The following is a 20,173-nucleotide window of genomic DNA, read 5'->3' as shown; positions in this document are numbered from 1 at the left end:
ACCACCAAGTTAAAAACACAAAAAAGCATCTAAAATGAATTTAATAACGTTGGGAAGTGTTTTTGTTTTCGTTTACTTGGCAATTTCTTGTGCATATCAGTATAATAACGAGATGTATGCAAGAGGTTGAAAAACACGTTTCACTTATTTTCTTACACCTATATTAGTGCTTATGTTATTGATTTATCAATTATAGTTACAGTTAATCGCTTTTTCAGGGTACTACAAGTGAAAAACCATCAGATGCCCACATCAAAACCTGTATTGACAGAGGATGGAAAATAATTTTATTTCAATCCAAGTGTTACAGTATAAACATGTAGTATCCTCTTGTACATCGACTAAAAAGAGCCACATATTCCCATATTTTTTGTCCATAAACTTTGCAAAATATAAAAAAGCAATATAAATGTATTACCTTACACAGATACGGTGGACAACTGGGTGCCTCTGGTCAAATCCTCTCTGTAGCACAATTCCAAAATCTGACCTTTTGTGGTCCTAATCTTCACGTGGTTTATTTATCACAGAACTTGCGAAATTCCCACAATGATAAAAGTCCTGCGTACAACTGCACAACTGGTAAAATATTATTCCCCATCCATATTACAATTAAAAGACACCTGTAATGTTCATTAATATAGTATTTATAGATCATATTTGTTAACAAAGATCTAATTTTCACGTATGAAATCTTAATTACTGTTTTACTAATTGACAAATGAAACCGTTATTCGCATGCATCGGGGGAATAATTACAGTGCTCATAGACTGGGTAAAGGTCAAGGTTCAAGAATGTGTCTCTGAAAAAGGTGGCACGGCAGAATAAATCCCTGCAAGCATCAGTGTGCCAGAAAGGGTGATGGAAAATACATCACAGGCAACTCCTGGTTCAGCAGGCAGTAAGTAAAAACATTTTTGGACGTATGTGAGGTTATAAAGCATTTTTAGAGATATAGCCCAATGCTATTTGAAACTTGTAACGCCAATTGTTGTTGGAGTGACAAACTAGACCCTGAGAATCACTCCTTACAGCTGTTTAATTCAAGAAAGCTGATTAATTAACTAGGATGCGCATGTGTTTTTAAGTATATTGGAAATACATTCTATTTTCTCCCCTAAATCTCATTGGTTTCACTCTATTTTATGTGTAAAAATGGAATTTCCCCCATGATCCCCCAGTGAAATTAAAAACATTTTACAACTTAAAAAAACAAAGTAAATTATTCTGTATGGTATAGCTAAAAGCATGTTGATGGACCATTGATAAAGGTTTAAAGCATACATACAGTATGTGGCATGTATGCAGTATGTACTGTACTTCATTATTTTTATGTTGCTCATTCAGAAAACATGCTCACTTTCTCTAATTTATTTAGGATGAAAGGGTTATGATTCTCCCATGAAACTATTGGCAGTTGAAAGATACAAGACACAACTGGCAAGTCTAAAGATTAAATGTCAGTGGCAAGAAGAAAAGAACAAGATACTGACCGCTGAATGTGGTTTTTTAAGAGTCCAGATGATGGAATATACAGATGCAGCCATTCAGAATGCAGGGTACAACCCCGTACTGCATGGAATTATCTATAGTTCACTGCGTTATACCGCTGTACGTGATTGGCTGGCCAACATGACTGACAGGCGGCACTCATGGTACATTGGTTGCTTCATTTAATCTCTTAACTGTGCATGTTTAAATCTGCTTAATATTGATATTAATATGGAATTTTACAACTAAATTTCATCTACAACAACAATATTGTTGGTATTTCTAAATATCACAACACATTCAAAGTTAAGTGAGTTAAGTGATTAGCCTTTTCTATGAACACTTGTTATTGCAGTAAAATACCTCATACTTTTTAGAATCCGCTAACTAGGGAATATAAAATGGAATCGTTAATCTGAAGAAATTAATAATTAATAACGCCTGCACCGTGCAAAATTATCTACAGTTCACTGCGTTGTACCGCAGTACGTGATTGACTGACAAAAATGACCGACAGGGGCACTCGTGGTGCATTGGTTGTTAGTGAAACAATTTAATCATTTAATCTCTCTGAATTTTTAAACTAAAGGGGAATTTTAGCTGAGCTCATCCAATTTGTGTCTGGGCAGGGGAAACATTGACATTGACCTGTTTTTGGACTACACAGTAAAATCTCTGCTTACAGATGCAACCATTCAAACTTCGCGGTACAAACCCATACCGCACGCACCTACCCACAAGCCACCGCGGCATACCGCGGAATGTGATTGGCTGGCCAAAATGACCGACGGGGACACTCGTGGTGCATTGGTCGGTACTGAAAAGATTTAATTATTTAATCTCTTTACTATGCACATTTTAATCTGCTTAGTATTGAATATTTATATGGAATTTTACAACTAAAGGGACATTTTAGTAGCTTAGTTAAATAGAAGAGGAGCATAACACGTCTGATGATCATAAATGATATTAATTTAGGAACATAAACATATTATATAAATATAATATATTTTCTGTAAATATGCTCGTTATCAGAGTAAACAAATGCATACTTTTAGAATTTGATTAATAGGAAATATAATATGGAATCGTGTATCTAAAGAAATTAATAACGATATAATTATATTCATGTACTGTTGCACAAACAGTAGTATAAGACTTTCCATTGATATGTGTACTTCTGTTTCACTATTTACTGCATGGCTTCGTCTCTGGCGTGATGGCATAAGTCACTGATTTATAACCCTGATGTTGGGTGTTCAAACCCAGCTGTTGCCATGAGTTTTCTTTTAACAAATAAACATTTCTTTGAAAAACTAAAATAGCAAATATTATTGGCATTATATTGACATTTTTCATTTTTCTAAATATCACAACATGTTCGCTCTGTATGTACACAGTGGTACCACAGAGTGTAGGGTGCAAATTCACGTGAGCCCGAAAGCCCTACATTAATATTGTGTATTCGCCTGGTGCTGCGCGTTTTTCACATCTCTCTCTCTCCCTCCCTCCCCACCCCGGTGTGCTGGCTGTGCCAAATTTCACTCCACTTTCTGACTCTGTGTCTACATTGTTTGTAAACACAATTCACACTCAACCACATCACAGATCACAGATCAGTCCCAGTATATGAGATATTGCTGTTTGATCTTTGATCTGAGCTTTAATAGAGAGCTTATCTCTATTAATATAACTATCGAGTAGTATTAAATGACACTTTTCTCAAATATATTTTACAAATAAAAACAATTACTCCAATCAATCCACATTTGATCCCATGAGGAAGTAGTACAGATGCAGCCATTCAAAATGCGCGGGCAATACCGCATTATTTTGCGGTACGCTGTACGCAGTCTACCGCAAGCTACCGGTAAATACCGCGAGTTACCGTAAATTCTCCTATAATACGACAAGCAAAATAATAGTATCCGGAATTTCCGCAAGGTGGAGCTAATAAAGCTCAACCTCTCATGTTTGAGCTGTGGCCATCAAAGTCTTTAACGAAGATATTACTAATAGTATTAATAATGAATGACCTTGGACAAGCTGTAAGTGTAAACTCAAAGTATTGCCCTGGTCAACATTCTTTTTTTCATTGACCGTCTTTGTAAAAGTAACACCACAGCATTTCGCAATCACGCATTTGTTTCCAATCATGCAAAGTACAGTAATTTTTGAGAATCGATTCACCATGCCTTTCACATGCTCATAAAAGAGATTGATTTAGGAACATAAACATATTACCGTATGAAAACTGTACTGTATACAGTATGTATATGTATATTTAATGTCTTAACTGTGCCCGTTTAAGTATTGAATATTCATATCTAATTTTACCACTGAAGGGAAATCTTAGTAGCTGAGCATAAAAAGAATAGGAGCATACTGTAACGCGTGTGAAGGCCATAAATGATATTAATTTTGGAACATAAACATACAGTATATGGCTGGTCTCGGTACTTTAAAGAAAACATACACGAAACATGGTTTCATTATGACCAGAATCGGTCTTGAGATATTTTTAACTTGATTTACAGTATTTGAGAGGTATGTCTTAACACCGATACTACAGTGCTTAAGTACTGCTCACGTATATGTTTCTAGGTTTATATTATGCATTTCATACGGTCAAATTACTTTTGAGCAACTAATAAGAAGCGCGAAACGGTATGCGTTTTAGTTTCGTTTTGTGCTGGGACCCGTGGATTGATTAGAGATATCAAGTACATACAAGTCATTTTTTAAATGTTGTAGTTCGTCTTGAAAAAATGTTACGAGTACATCATCTGTCAACAATTACACAGGTTTTGTTTCCATATTGCGGATTTTGGTTACGTAATATTATTTTCTAGATTTCACGTTGTGAATATATGATTTGGGCAAACAGAGCCGCAAAGAAGTACATTATGGGTTGTTGTTTTTTTTTTGCAGTTTTATCTAGAACAAGCGATGCTTAAACCTTTGTCTGATTCTTGTGAAACTATCCACACGACAGTTACAGTACCTAGGAGTTGACTTCAGTGATGTCCACTGATGGGATGTTTCTAAAAATCCATCCTCTGTAAAACGTCTTCTCTAGTTGTCCTGCATATGTATTCACTAATGAAGCTGTGTGTTCTGAGCCTGGATCTCTACATTTCTATATGAACCAGCTTAGAGGGCTAAAGACAGCTTGTGTTTAAATTGAGTGTAAGGCAATTTATGCTTCTAAAGTCATGGTCAGCATTTATTATTGTACTGTGCTGTAAACTTGTTCTGTGCCTAGTCACATTATTTTATAGCGTTTTTATAGCGTTATCAAATCCGGTGGCGCTGTGTGTTAGTTTCCTGACTCCCATGTCACATGGTCTGTGATTGAAACCTGTGAAACTGGTTTAATTCGTCACAGCCAGCACTCTGGCAGAGAGGGGGTTGTACTCGTAAAGTAGAAGCAGGCGAGATTTCCAGCGAAAGACAACTCCCCCCCCCCCCCACCCTCATACGATTCAAATTGTATTACAGCATTGTAATTACACATTGTAATTGTATTACACATTGTACACATGCTTAAAAGAGAAGAGAGAAAACGCAACCCTTCTTCAGGTGTGAGGGTCTTCTGCTCAGAATGAAACGCTAAAATGTAATGTAGGCTCTAAATGGGTTCAATTATGATTTGATTAAGGTCGCTGCCTTTCATCTAAAACTCTACTTGAATCCTTCTAAACTAAAAATCAGTGTTAGTGAGTTCTAAATAAAGAGGTATCCAGGTAACAGTGAAATGGGCGGACAGTCTGGGGAGATCGCCCGTTTTCCATGTAAATAGTTCCCTGGTTCCGTACCCCTTGGTGTTTCTCTTGCTCTCTCTCGGGTCACCTGATCATTAGCTCGAAAGATTTCAGTGCTTTGTGTATATTCTAATGGTAGTGGGGGCAGGGTGTGTGGGAACAGGTTTGGTTGAAATTGCATTGGAGATCTATGTTCTTCACACCTGAAACATTTTCTCTGAAAGCATTTTCTTCGCAGTTTAACCGATCTTGTTACAGCATGTTACAGTTTACTATTATTAACCATATTAATTTTAAGTGCTTAATGCCATTTTTTGACCAGGCACGAATATTCTTAAGTCCATATCTTTGCAAGGGAATCAGTGCGAATTGCAATACTAATTAAATGACCGCAGGCACTTTCCACCCCCTCTGCCAGCAGGAACATTCCTATTCTTAGCTCAGCAGCTCATTACAAACCGGGTTTTTTTACACAGCGATACAGATTTGCGTTGTGAATCTGTTTTTCCGTGTTTACAAAGAAAGTGGAATACAGTGATACTACCTGGTATACAGATACATATGTTTAGATATTTAGACCCTTAAATTAATATCATTATTAATAATAATGATTATAATGATAATAATGATAATCGGCCAGTGAAAGCTCTGTTGTCCTTCACATCAATGCCTGAAACATTTTACCGAACCCAGGATTTTACAGAGAGGGAGGAGGCGCGGAGCTCAGCAGTACAGAACGAACATTCTGCTGCCTGGAGCGCTTATGGCAGCAATCGCGTCTGCATTTATAACTTAGTTTTTGAAATTAATCAAGCAATGTGAAGCATCTCTTTTTACTTTTAAGTCCCTTAATTATCATTAAGCACATCTTTCTCACCACTTAGACTACTTTTTGATACCATTGTAAGAAAACCGGCTCAGGGACGCCAAATATGTAATCATAGCCAAAATGTAATGTAGTGGCTCTCTGAAGGCACCAGTTCTGTAGGGTTTGGGCATTTACTGTGACAATTATTAATTGTAGCTGCTGAGCTAAGAATACTGTAGGAATGTTCCTGCTGTCAGAGGGGGTGGAAAGTGCCCACGGTCATTTAATTAGTATTACAATTCGCACTGAATTTTACCCATTCAGAGCCTACATTACATTTTAGCATTTCATTCAGAGCAGAAACCCTCACACCTGAAGAAGGCTTGAATATTCTCTCTTCTCTTTTAAACATGTGTACAATGCTGTAATACAATTTAAAATAAAAGTTTAAACAGTATCAACTAAACTCCATTAATATAAGTATCGAGTGGTATTAAATAAATACAGCTTTTTTAGTATAGATTACACTTCTCTAAAATGTATTTAAAAAATAAAAACTATTACAATCTAATCTTTCCACTGTAGTGTGCTCTCACGAGGCACCAGTTCTGTAGGGGGTTTGGGCATTTACTGGGACAATTATTAATTGTAGCAGTAAATCACGAAATTGATTCTTTTGATGGCTTTAGAATCCAACCACGCGACATAACTCAAACAACGCACACACACAGGTACTAATACACGAGGATACATTTATTAATACATAGAATATGCATATAAACCTAACAGATCTTATCGAGAGGGTTATCAGAATACAAAAGATATATTCAATCAGTTACGAAGTGTTACACATATCAAGAGGACATACGTTCAGTATATCATTCATTAAGACCGTTTCGTAAATGAACTTGGTTATAACTTCTACATTAGATACTCAAAACAAGTACATAACTCTTAGGAATTAAATTGATATCAACTGGTTAGGATAACAATTGAATTCTCGAGCTGTAATGCATTGAAGTTGAATACTCATCCAATCTCTGGGGATTCAGATCTCCTGCGGGCTCAAAGAAACAGTTGCAGGCTGTTGCTGTCCAATCCGCGCTCTCTGGCTCCGTGCCAGGCTGTGCTGTGCGGCTTGCGACGGTGCGCTGCTGATGCTCACTGACCGGCTAGTTAGTGTTGGCTTTAACTAGCACAGTTTGTGCACAGGAGAAAAGTTACTGTGGGTCCCAGCAGGTCAGGAAGAGGACCGGTTCGTTCCTGATGAAGCGCTAGTTCTGAATAGTGATTCAGCTTTCCACAGTTCCGACCTGTTCACGAGGCCTGCTGCTGGTGTTAACCTCGGGTGGATCCTCTGGTTATTCTCTGGCAACCTCCGTTCTAGACTCTTAGAACAAAGGAAAGTTCTGGCACTCAGACACACTGGCCGTTCCGTGGTTGTCCGGGCTGAGTCTCAGGATGGTCAGGAGGCGCGCTGCGAGAATGTCCTGCCCTTGGGAGCCTTCTGCTCCTGGGCCGTCCTGCCCTGGAATTCTCCTTTGAATTCCCTTTAGAACAGTCCACAGAATTCTCCACAGAATCTTTTGAATCTCTCTGAATCTCTGTGTTGCCTGTTTTTACCTGGAGGAACTTCAGCTCGTCGATTGGCTGAAAGTTCCATGGGCATCAGAGTCCCACGTGGGTTACTCGGCCCTACCAGTCCCTGATTGGTTGATCAAGGTGAGATATGAGTCACTTACTCCTGACACTTAGGAATGCAGTCCAGATGTCCATCTGGCACTCCCTAGACAGATAGGCGCCAATGGATGACCATTGATCATGATAGCCAGGCTTAGCTAAGTGCATCCCCCTTTGGGAGCTTGCTTCTTATCAAAAGAAAACATTTTAAATCAGCCTGCATGAATTCTTTCTCTGTGGCTGCACCACAGAGATGGAGGGTGAGATGGGGCCTCCTTTAAGACAGCATACCAACGCTTAATTCTGTCTTATTAACAAGCATTGCCGCTACACCATCCTTAGTCTAACCAGAAACGTGTTGTTCTGTCTAATGACATTACAAGTGGAAAGATTACAGATTTTAATCGTCTTTAATTTTGTTACGTTATACATTTTAGAAACGTTTCATCCATACAAACACCACAAAACTATTTTCGATTGTATTTCTGAATAGTATGTTACACTTAGTTCACTGTTTTAAATACATCTAATTAAGAAAGTTAGGTGTTAGCATAAACTATTAGCAATCAATAATATTAAATTTAGCACTGTAATAAGCTGTTGCACTTTCCCCCGCATCTTGTAAAAATATATTTTCATTGTTCAAATATACATTAAGTCTGACTATCATATAATAAGTTAAATACAAAACTAAAGAAAAAATAGGGTTAAATATAATTCAAAATATTTTGCTAACAATGTTAACTGTTTATGAATAATAAAATGTATTAACTAAGGAGTAGGATGGCACAGTTGTTAGTATGTTTTTTGTTTTGTTTCTTTTTCATAAATACAACAGTAGTACCTGATGTCTCAGTGGCTTTCAAAATTAAATTATGCATGCAAACCTGTGAACTAGAAAGATAACTAAGATATCCATCCATTTATAATGGTGGCGAAGTGGTTAGCATTGCTATCTTGCAGCACTGGGGTCCTAGGTTCAATTCCTGCCATCCTCTGTGTGTGGGGTTTACATGTTCTCTCTGGGTTACATGGTTTTTCTCCATATGTGTGATATGACTCCCTCTCGCACTCCAAAACATACTGGTAAGTTAATTGGTTTATGGTAAAACTGGCCCTGGTGTGTGTGTGTTTGTGTCTGTCTGTCCTGTGATGGACTGGCGCTATGTCCAGGGTGTATTCTGCCTTGTGTCCGTTGCTTACTGGGATAGGCTCCAAATCCTCTGTATTGGATAAAGAGATTAGAAATGAATGGAAGTAAAGGCACTGTGTGGATGGAACTATACACAGTGTTAGAAACCCACTATGAAATGGCAGCATCTCACTGAGAATAAAATATTTTATAGTGCTGGCTTAAGGAAACAGCCTTTCCACCTCTCTTGCACATCAGTATCCATACCTAGTTATTTAAACAAATTGCCTCTAATTATAAACATCTTAATATGCTGGCTCTGTGGATCCGCATCAGCTATGTTTACCCATTCCTTCAATTCATGTGCATCCAACACACAGTTCAATGCCAGCAACTACACATAATCTAAAATACAATCCTTATTTCAGAATCTATGTAAACATATAGTCTGTTAACTTCATCATCTTCATCAAAAGTATGCCTAACCCCATTAGGAAGTGTTTTTGTTAAAAGTGTATTCCTCAGCTTTCCCCAAATTATCTTCTTCTTACCAACATCTCTAGTCTTTTATCCTGCAATAACTCAGCCAACACTTAAATCTCCAAAAGCTGCTTGTGTTAATTTCTTTAAATCACAAATATCATGTGTAAATACTGGCCATGTAATACTCTGTATTGTGGAATAATAGTTTATTTTAAAGGGAACTAGAGAAACTAAGAACTAGAGAAATCAAGAAAGGCTTTTTTTCTAGAATTAATAAATGCACATCCTGTTCACTGGGGAAATTAAATCCACACTGAGCAATCTTCAATATGTTCAGAATATGACAGCAAGAATCCTATCAGGGATGCATTACACCTGTTTTCAAGTCCTTGCACTGGTTACCTATCAGATTTTGAGTCAACTTCAAAATCCTTATCCTCCTTATATTCTGTCCTACAACTGTTATTATTGATCACCGAATTATTGTACTTGACATGACTTCATTCAGCCTTTCCTGAACATCTATGACAGGCAGAGAGAGTTCTGTTTCTGGTGCGATCTTTTGCAGCTGACATTTCACTGTTTTAAACGAACAAGAAATTAGATTGCTCATTAATCAGTTATTCTATATAAACACAGCGTAATTGCCCTCCGAAAATCCTCTTTTTCTTGTTCATTTTAGAGACCTTGATCGAAACTGATTTTAGATGTCAGAAAGGATTTATTTTCTCTGTATTTCCTACATTGCTTTGTCGAGATTTTAACTTTATATCTAACTTTATATCTAGGCTCAGATTTCAACTATAAATCGTACAGTAATTAATAGCAGTAAATACTGATGTTTTGCTCCCTCTTACCACAAAAATATATGTTTTGTAGTTGGGATTAACTTTATTTCGTACGCGTAGCTACTCCGATTCGGACACCGAACAGTTAAAGATGGCGGCAAATCAGACACCCAGAGAGGGGGGGGGGCGTCTTCTCGCCTCCATAACTAAAATGCCAAATAGGAGTGGCTTAAGTGACATACACAGTCGTGTAACTGACAGTTTGAGGTAGCCTATCGTGTAAATTTCGCTTTGTTGCTGATAGGTTAAGCTTTCGAAACTTTGCCCCAAAGTCACGTGACTGATTTTTCGCCCTGTTTCGTTGGTTAAACGCAATGATCACAAGCACCACCATGGTAACTGGGATGTGTAGTTTTTAATTCTGTTTGAATTATAACTGTATGTACTGTCTTCATATTTGGCCAGGGCTTTAAAGAGAAGGCGCCCCAAAAAATTTCGGTGCCGTCGTCTCTGCTTTAAAGGTACCCCCGTGCTGGAAGAATTTGACCTCGGAACGTTTGCCCAGCATAGTTATAGTGGACATAAAAACAAGAGTTCGCTGGCATTATATCCTAGAAGACACAGACCGGCGCCAGACCGGTAAATGCCTGATGAACTAGGGATTGGACAGTTTCCAAGTGCTTGTACAATCGATGGAAATGTTCGAATAAATGTGCAAAAGAAATAAACAAAATAATCATTTATTTCTTTATCATATTGGCTTGCTAATGTCCTCTCTTTGCTAGTTAGTGGCTGTGTTTCTGCGTTGGGTAGCAACGGGTGACTGTTCTCAGGCGGAAGATGTAAACAGCTTAATTTTCGTGTTAAATAATTTTTAAAAATTAAAATTCATTCTATACAGCAATCACATATTTGGGTACCATTTCATAAAACTTTCATGCTTAAAATGTTTAGGGAGAAATGAAAGACTGGTGTGTATTTTTTCTTTAAACTATCAAGACCAGCCATACACAGTACAATTTATGTACATACAGTAATCTTTATGTTCCTAAATTAATATCGTTTATGACCTTCAGATGCGTTATGCTCCTCTTCTTTTTATGCTCAGCTACTAAAATTTCCCTTTAGTGGTAAAATTCCATATAAATATTCAAAACTAAGCGGATTAAAATGTGCACAGTAAAGACATTAAATGATTAAATCTTTTCACTACCAACCAATGCACCACGAGTGCCCCTGTCGGTCATTTTGGCCAGCCAATCACTTACAGCGGTGCCCTACGGTGCCCTGCGGGTTGGTTACTGTACCGCGGGTTTTTACCGCTCATTTTGAATGGCTGCATCTGTATACGCTCCTGCTTTGTTTAACGATGGTATGAAAAATAAATCCAAATAGTGAGAAAGCTATGCTTAAAGTGAATTAATGGACTTAGAATGCAAAGATAATGATTTACATTGCGTTTTCAGATTGTGAATCAATAAAGGCATTTAATTAAACACGTGTTTGTGATTTTAATCAAAATGGGGAAAATGGGGTTATTAGACATGCAATACACCATTAGACATCTTAGAATCGTTGAGTAAGCTGCAAGTTTCTTTTTATACATAGCATTCAAAAATACAATCAAAAATAGTTTTGTGGTGTATGCATAGATGAAACTTTTCTAAAATGTATAAGAAAATTAAAGGCGATTAAAATCTGTAATCTTTCTACGTGTAATGTCATTAGAAAGTACAATAAATTCCTGGTGTGTCTGTTCCCTCACACCTGCAGAAGGATTCACAGCAGAAACATTGCAGGCTGACGTGGCTACCCAGCCAAGTAAATGTATTGCAATAAATGTTTATATCATTATATCCACATTTTTATTTATTTTTTAAGCCATTTTTTGACCATGCTCGAATATTCTTTTGTTCATATCTTCGGAACGGAAACACAGAAAGCCTTCAAACCAAATGCATTTTAAAGACCACGAGTTGTGAAAATGTTCACAGCTGGCACATAAAACTATCAGTGAGCGAATTCTCTTTTTTTAAACCTCCGGTTTTTCATTGATGTGTAATTAGGCACTAGCTGGAATCCGAGGGGATTGCTGTGTACACACGTTCATTTCTAAATATCACAACATGATATTCCAGCAACATGATATTCCTCGGATTCCAGCTAGTGCGTAATTACGCATCGATGAAAAACGAAATATTTATGATCCAACTGAGCAATCTTGCTTTCATAAAATATACCAATTTTAATGTATAATGTATAATGATTAACATGCTGTAATACAGTTTAAATTTAAAAGTCTAAAGAGTATACAACTTAAATTCTTAATTGAATAAAGATTGTCCCTCAGCAGTGATCGGGGTGTTTTCTGGCTTTGCTCAAATGCTGTACATGAGAGGTTGAGCTTTATTATCTCCACCTGGTGGTAATTCCGAATACTATTATCTTACTTGCGGTATTATGCGGTATTATACAGTATGATGAGTTATGACGTGTTATACCGCGACATGCCCACCGCGTTTTACCGTGGTATAACCCGCTCGTTTTGAATGGCTGCATCTGTACGTGAGCCTGAAAGCCCTACATTGATGTAGCGCATTCGCTGAGGCTGAAGGGCACCCGGCTGGGGTACACAACGAGGGGCAGGACAGGAGTGTTAGTGGTCAGGGTGGGGATTAGGAAAGCTACTAACCAGTGCAGCTGACCCACTGTGAAACAAGCGTACAGTTTGGGGAGATCACCCGTTTTCATGTAAATAGTCCCCTGATTACGTACCCCTGTGTGCGCTCTCTCTCTCGGCTGGTGCACAGCAGTGCTGGCTGGCTGGTTTTGCTGAATTTCACTCCACAAAGTCTGAGTCTCTGTGCCTACATTTTTTGTAAACAAACCGGTATCACGAGTCTTTTCTCACCCTCTACATTTACAAAATAGAATAGGCAAGCCTTCGAATGAAAGACAGTCCCCCTTCCACCCATGGACAGACTGACAAATATTTTCTTAGAAAAAGAGATTCACAACGCGAAGCTGTGTCAGTCTTCTGTGTAAAAAAATTGGTTTGAACATCATGGGTGTTGTTTTTAATAAGCTGCTGAGTAAAGAATAGGAGTTTTCCTGCTGTCAGCCATATTGTGTATATAGCTTTATGTACAAGCTGTGAAAAGTTTCACAAGTAGAGGTCTTTTAAATTAGGCTGGGCAAGCGATTTTTTTAATTTTTAAAAAATGAGATACAATGATGTGTTCCTGCTTAGACATTGCACGACTAAAAGCTATAAAAACAGGCTTCGATAGTTAATAACCACTTTTTATGCATGAAAAACGGGTGATTTTTCTTCCTCGTGATCAGCTTAGAATCTCTGTGTACGCTGTAAGGTTTTTACTTCTTAATTAAACACTTAAAATACACAGATTTCATAAAGACAACACATTTTTCGAATAGAAAAATCATATTCTGTTGTCTTCCTGGTATGTAGAACAGATCAGCAGATCTTTTTTTCCCAATCAGAGGCTCTGAAAATAGCATGCCGCCCACTGCGCTGCGTCAGAGGGGGAGGCAGCACCGAGAGAGGGAGGAAGAGCGGAGCTCAGTATTGCACAATGGCTGTTCTGTGTCTGCATTCATAATTTAGTGTTTAAAATTAAACAACATAAATCATTTTCTTTGACTTCTAAGTCCCTTAATTATCATTAAGCACAGGTTTCTCACCACTTAGACTACTTTTTGATACCATCGTTAGACAAAGCAGGAGCTTATTGTACTTTCTAATGACATTACACGTGGAAAGATTACAGATTTTAATCGCCTTTAATTTTGTTATACATTATAGTTTCATCTATACATACACCACAAAACTATTCTCGATTGTATTTCTGAATGCTATGTTACACTTAGTTTATTGTTTTAAATACATCTAATTAAGAAAGTTAGGTGTTAGCATAAACTATTAGTAATCAATAATATTAAATTTAGCGCTCTAATAAATTGTTGCACTTTTCCCCGCATATTGTAAGAATATATTTTCATTGTTCAAATATACATTAAATCTGACTCTTAGAAAATAAGTTAAATACACAAAGAAAAACAGGGTAAAATATAATTCAAAGTATTTTTCTAACAATGTTAACTTTTTATAAAAATAAAATGTATTAACTAAGGAATATGATGACACCGTTGTTAGCATGCTTTTTGTATGTTTTTTTTTCATAAATACAGCAGTAGTACCAGATGTCTCAGTGGCTTTCAAAATTAAATTATGCACGCAAATCTCTGAACTGGAAAGATAAGCTATTCATCCATTTCTAATGGTGGCAAAGTAGTTAGCATTGCTATCTTGCAGCACTTGGGCCCTAGGTTCAATTCCTGCTGTCCTGTGTGTGTGTGGAATTTGCATGTTCTCTCTGGGTTCTGTGGTTTTTCTCCTTATGTGTGATATGATTCTCTCTCACACTCCAAAACATACTGGTAGGTTAATTGGCTTACGGGAAAAACTGGCCCTGGTGTTTGTGTCTGTCTGTCCTGTGATGGACAGGTGCTATGTCCAGGGTGTATTCTGCTTTGCGTCCGTTGCTTGCTGGGATAGGCTCCAAATCCTCTATACTTGATAAAGAGATTAGAAAATGGATGGAAGTAAAGGCACTGTGTGGATGGAACTATACACAGTGTTAGATGGCAGCATCTCACTGAGGATAAATTATTTTATAGTGCTGGCTTAAGGAAACAGCCTTTCCACCTCTCTTGCACATCAGTATCCATACCTAGTTAGTTATTTAAACAAATTGCCTCTAAATATAAACATTGTAAGATGCTGGCTCTGTGGATCAGCATCAGCTATGTTTGCCCAATCCTTCACCCTGGACATAATGCCTTGCATGTTGGAGGTTGGGGGTCCAAACCCAGCTGTTGCCACAAGTTTTCTTTTAACAAATCAACATTTCTTTGAAAAACTACAATAGCAAATATTATGGACACCACATTGACATTTTTTATATTTCGAAATGTCACAACATGTTTGTAGCTAAGTGATTTATTAATAACAAAGAATAATTTAAAACTGCTACTGTACTGCCACAACAGTATAGCTTGTGGAAAATACATTTATTTGTCCTGCATCAAAATTTTACTCGTTCAGAGCTCCCTACATTACAAGCATTTAATTTTGTCTCTTGCTACAATATCGACAGCAATAGAGTTAAAAGGAACATTTCAAAATGTTTCATCATATTTCAATTTGCATGTGGTATGATGTGATACGATGCTCCACGTCCACTGCGTTTTGACGCAGTGTACTCCACGCATTTTGAATGGCTTGATCTGTAAGTAACACTTCTTTCTGTCATTTAGGTAAGGTTATTATTACTGTACCATGCCAGAAGCTGATGAGGACAGGATTTTAACAAAAATACCTATTTAATACAGTTGTAAGACATGTAAACGAATTGTAATTGCATTGTAAAGTATGTTTCAATAAATGCATCAAATTTTAGATTTAATTTGAATTTCAATTAGCATATTTCTTTTGTGTATTTATTACATTTAATATTTTTAATATCTTTAAATAACATATTTGTCGCTTTTCACAGCAAGAAAAAGAATGTCAGCTCTTTCAACTGAGTAATCTTTTTCAGAAGATGAAGACAAATTAAGTTCTTCTCTATCATCTGAATCCTCTTCTGATTCTTCTCACAAGAAAAAGAAAATTAGGAATAAGAGTGAAGTTCATAGAAGCAGTAAGAGAGGTAAATACCAATGTGGCTGCTGTATACAATATGTAAAAATTGTAAGTGTGTAATTGTTATTTTCCTGGGCAAGGATGATTGAACGATTGACCAACATGTAGAGGTGGCTCCCTCTGAAGAAGAATACTTGCTGCTAAGTGTTGAATTAGGTCAAGAGTTAAAGTTGTTTCACTGCATTTAAATAAGTCTTTTACACTTTTAATTTATCATGTTATTGTTTCTCAAAGTATTTTTCATTTTATGCCACTTCTGAGATCTGCACAAAAATAACTTGTACATTGGTGGCAACAAAAGAAAACCTGGAGCACTGTAAGTTTTCATGGCTTTCAAATTATTAAGCTCAAGTAGGAAGATTTTTCTATCCTTTCAGTTTTTATATTTGTTTAATTTGTTACCATGCCTCGGTGTTGTTATTGAAAATATAGGGTATGTTAAATTACATTTCTGTGTAAAATACTTTTTCATTAATATACTGTAAAGTTACTTTGTCCAAGAATTCTGTTTTTGTACTTGTATTTGCAAAATATTTTTATAACTAATGCAGTGATTACAATTATTGTGATTAAAAGAATCTGTATTATTGGTACATTTAATGTGTGGTTTATAAAGGCTTTATTAATATCTATTAATAGTTCACTGCAACATGATTTTGTGTTAATAAGCACGAATAGGTTCACACTTTACATGGGGTACTCCAAAAACACGAATACGCTGGGAACAAAAGCTTTATTCATGTCTATTACAGTTTTTTACAATTGCTAACAAGTGTTTTTCAATACCAAGTTCACTTTTTCAAAACTCTTCATACAACTCTCTATGCCAAAACGGAGCTTGGCACAACAGTTCATTTCACACCAAAAATGCACTAAAGCTATCAAAACACTGCAAACTTGTCTTAAAATAAAATAATCCTATTAAAACACTAGCACCTTTTTTTTGTCCAACAACATTACTTTGTCCATCCTAGTACAATGACCTGAAAAACACTAAAGACAGGTGGCATTACAGTATATGGTTTATTTTACATCAGGCTTCCATGTAACAAATAATGTTGTGCTTTCTAGTTTCTCGTAATTGTAATTATAGGTTTTAATTGTGTACTGTGTAAGTGTACCCAATTGTTTTTAAAAAAGACTTTCCATTACAAAACAGGATTCTACATGCACTACTCTATACAATGAACCACCACAGTACATGCAACAGAAAAAAAAAATCAAGTGACAAGTGACAAAAATGCAGAAACAGTAATACAGCAATATTGACGTTTTAAAAAAAAACTGTATTGTAGTACTGAAAGAAAACTATAAGTCACAGGTACAGTAATGCAGGTTTTAGTCTATCCGTTCTTCTGCATTTGACCACGTGTTCTCATCTATATCACACCTTATGACCTCTCTTGCTATACACTGGGGCAAGAATCTCTTTACATGCCTGATCCATCCCTGGCAGTCTCCAGTTGTTATGTCCAGGCATCTGGCATCCATTGCTTCCAGGTGGGACATCTGATCATATGGATGATGACCATACACTTTCCACCTCCATGATGAAAGGAATTCCTCTATAGGGCTGAGGAATGGTGAATAAGGTGGAAGGAAAAGGGAAACCATCCTTAGATGGGCTGCAAACCAATTTGACTGCACGGGAATGGTGAAAGGTTACATTGTCCCACGTAATCACAAATGTTTGCATGTTTGGCCTCACCTGTCCCCTTTCTTCCTCAGACACAAGCCTTCCATATAATTCATCCAGGAATGAAATGAGACACTCTGCATTGTGTGGCCTGATTTGGGACCTGTGTAACAGGAAGCCAGTGGATGACATAGTCGCAAACATAGTGATATTGCCACCCCTCTGACCCGGAACATCTACTGTGGCTCTCTTTGCTAAATTGAAGCCAGCCTCATCCACATAAATGATTTCATGGGGTTTTGGACTGGCCTCCAGCTCCTTGACTCTCTAGCAGAAATCAATCAGATTAGGCTATACAGTTAAAGCATTACTGTGTACCTACAGTAAAAACAATAAGGCAGTGAGTGATGTGTCCTACAGTGCCCTAAGTTTTGTTCAAAACCATTGAACTGTTGAATAGACACCTTACCTGAACATACTGGTGCCTGAGCACCTTGATACAATCACTGTTCCTCTCAAAAGGAACTGTGTACAACTGCTTCATGCTGATGTGATGTTTCGTCAGGGTCCAAGCTATTGTTGTGAGGCTGACACTTTAAAAAATTGGAAAAACAGTGTTGTCTCCCAGTAGCCTGGCCTGAATTTCTCGACGTTTGATTGCTTTATCAGCAATGACCATGTTCACAATGGCCCTGTCCTGCTCAGCATCGAACGTCTTTCCTCTTCCCCCTGAGGGAGGTAGTTGTTGGGTCCTATAGAACAAATCCAATTACACATTAGCAGTGGTTCTAGAGGCTAATATTTACTGTATGCATTTAAGTGTAAGCCTTTGTAAAATGCATAACTTACCTGTTGGTTTGCTGGGAAGTTCTTACCAAAGATGCGACAGTTGAACGGTTGAGATTTGGCTTACCTCTTAGACCAGCCTCTCTCAATGACAAACCATGCTTTATGACATGGTCTATTATGGTAGCTCTTATCTCATCAGACATAATAGCTCATGGTCTTCCTCTGTGGTGAATGTCACCACGCGTTCGAACTCCTCTCCTCTGCCATTTGTCTTTCACCCACTCCTGCGTTTCTTGCTGGGTCAATGTTGAGCAAAATCATTCCAAAGATTTCCTCTTTTTATAAGATGGTCATGGAATTGAAAATCTCTCCACACCTGGGTAGGTTTTCAACTGAAATGGGAATTTAATCTATTTACATAACTTCAATCAGCAGTTTGCCTCAGTAACCTTTATCAAAAACTTTGTTGTGGACTTTGAATGTGTTCAAATATATTTGCGACTTAGCAAATTGCTATCCCCTTGGATTTTACTGATTTTACTTAATGTTAGGTTTCGAAATTTAGTGTTATCAGTTTTAAGACAGAGTATGCAAGCATTTGCAAATTGGGCTGTTTTTTTTTTCTTTTAACCCACCTCCACCCCCCCAACTTTGGAGGATTTCTTTATTTTTATTTTATTTTTATTTTTTTCATTCTCTCATTTTTGTTCTTATTAGACAACAACCACAAAAAAAAATTAATAAAAAATAACTTCCTAGTAATATTCTTAACATCCAGTGCCATTCAAGTATGTCTCTAATGGACCCCAAACATTCCTATACTCGTTAAGTTTCCCCTGTAAATGATATGAAATCTTTTCAAATGTAAGTTGTGGTACAGCCTCTTTATTCCATTCTTTGTACAATGGTCCTGTACTGTCCACCCATTTTTGCAATATTAATTTTTTAGCAATAATACAAAGAGTCAAAAAAGTATTTTTATATTGAATAGCTACTTTAACCTTTGATAAATCGCCAAGGATACCTGTAATGGAATGACCTTGCATTAAGAAGGTTGTAAAATGTTCGAGCCTTCACTCGTGTATTAGTCTACAATAGTTTATCGCTGTAATTATCCAGTTCTTGTTTTAATTCACTTAACGGAAAGGTTTAAGACAGTAAACTTTTAAGTTTTGAGTAATTTAAAAATTATTTTGCTGGAAGAGATGTTTGATGAGATAATTCAGAAAAGGACAACAATTTGTTATCTCTAATTATATGACACAATGTACTAACACCTACTTGAATCCATACTGACCAATTAATTGGTCTTGACAGTATAGTTAGTCTTGGTGATCTAAATAATGGTTGATGTACAGATAGTGAAGCGTCATAAGATACAATTTTATTGCAGCTTTTTAATATTTCAAAAGAAGAACCACTTGGTGTTTCAATTAAAGATTTAAGACATGCCTTGCTATAATACAAATTTTTTAAGGAGATACCTAGCTCCGATGCTGTATCATGCTCAATTTGTACCCAATCCTTTTCTATTTCTAATTCAAACCACTCCTTTGCTTGAACTGAGCCAAATGCCAAGTAATAATTGTAAAAAATAGGTAGGTGTAACCCACCTTTATTTTTTGCTGCACTGTCTTTCAAAAGAACAACTAGCTTTTTTTCATTTCCAGACCAAAGATGTAATCGTTTTATGCAGCGCCTCAAACCATTTATTGTCAATCTCTACAGGTAGCATTTCTCAGTGTATAATTTACTTAAGGAAGTATTGACATCTTGACTATATTAATTCTACCCTACATGGAAATAGGTAAATATCTCCATCTGAGCATGTCTCCATTTATTTTATTTAACAAGTCTCTTAAATTAACATCTC

General features: G+C 36.9%; 1 pseudogene; it reads right to left on the bottom strand.

The window, feature by feature from the left end:
• The window catches only part of LOC148836315 (uncharacterized), a 30,471-nt pseudogene extending 11,968 nt beyond the window's left edge, over positions 1 to 18,503 (bottom strand).
• Between the last annotated feature and the right edge of the window lie 1,670 nt (positions 18,504 to 20,173).

This window comes from Atractosteus spatula, chromosome 4, assembly GCF_055471065.1.
Source record: "Atractosteus spatula isolate fAtrSpa1 chromosome 4, fAtrSpa1.hap1, whole genome shotgun sequence".
Taxonomy (NCBI): domain Eukaryota; kingdom Metazoa; phylum Chordata; class Actinopteri; order Semionotiformes; family Lepisosteidae; genus Atractosteus; species Atractosteus spatula.
The sequence above is the reverse complement of the archived record's forward strand: the minus strand, read 5'-3'. Positions and strand labels throughout refer to the sequence as shown.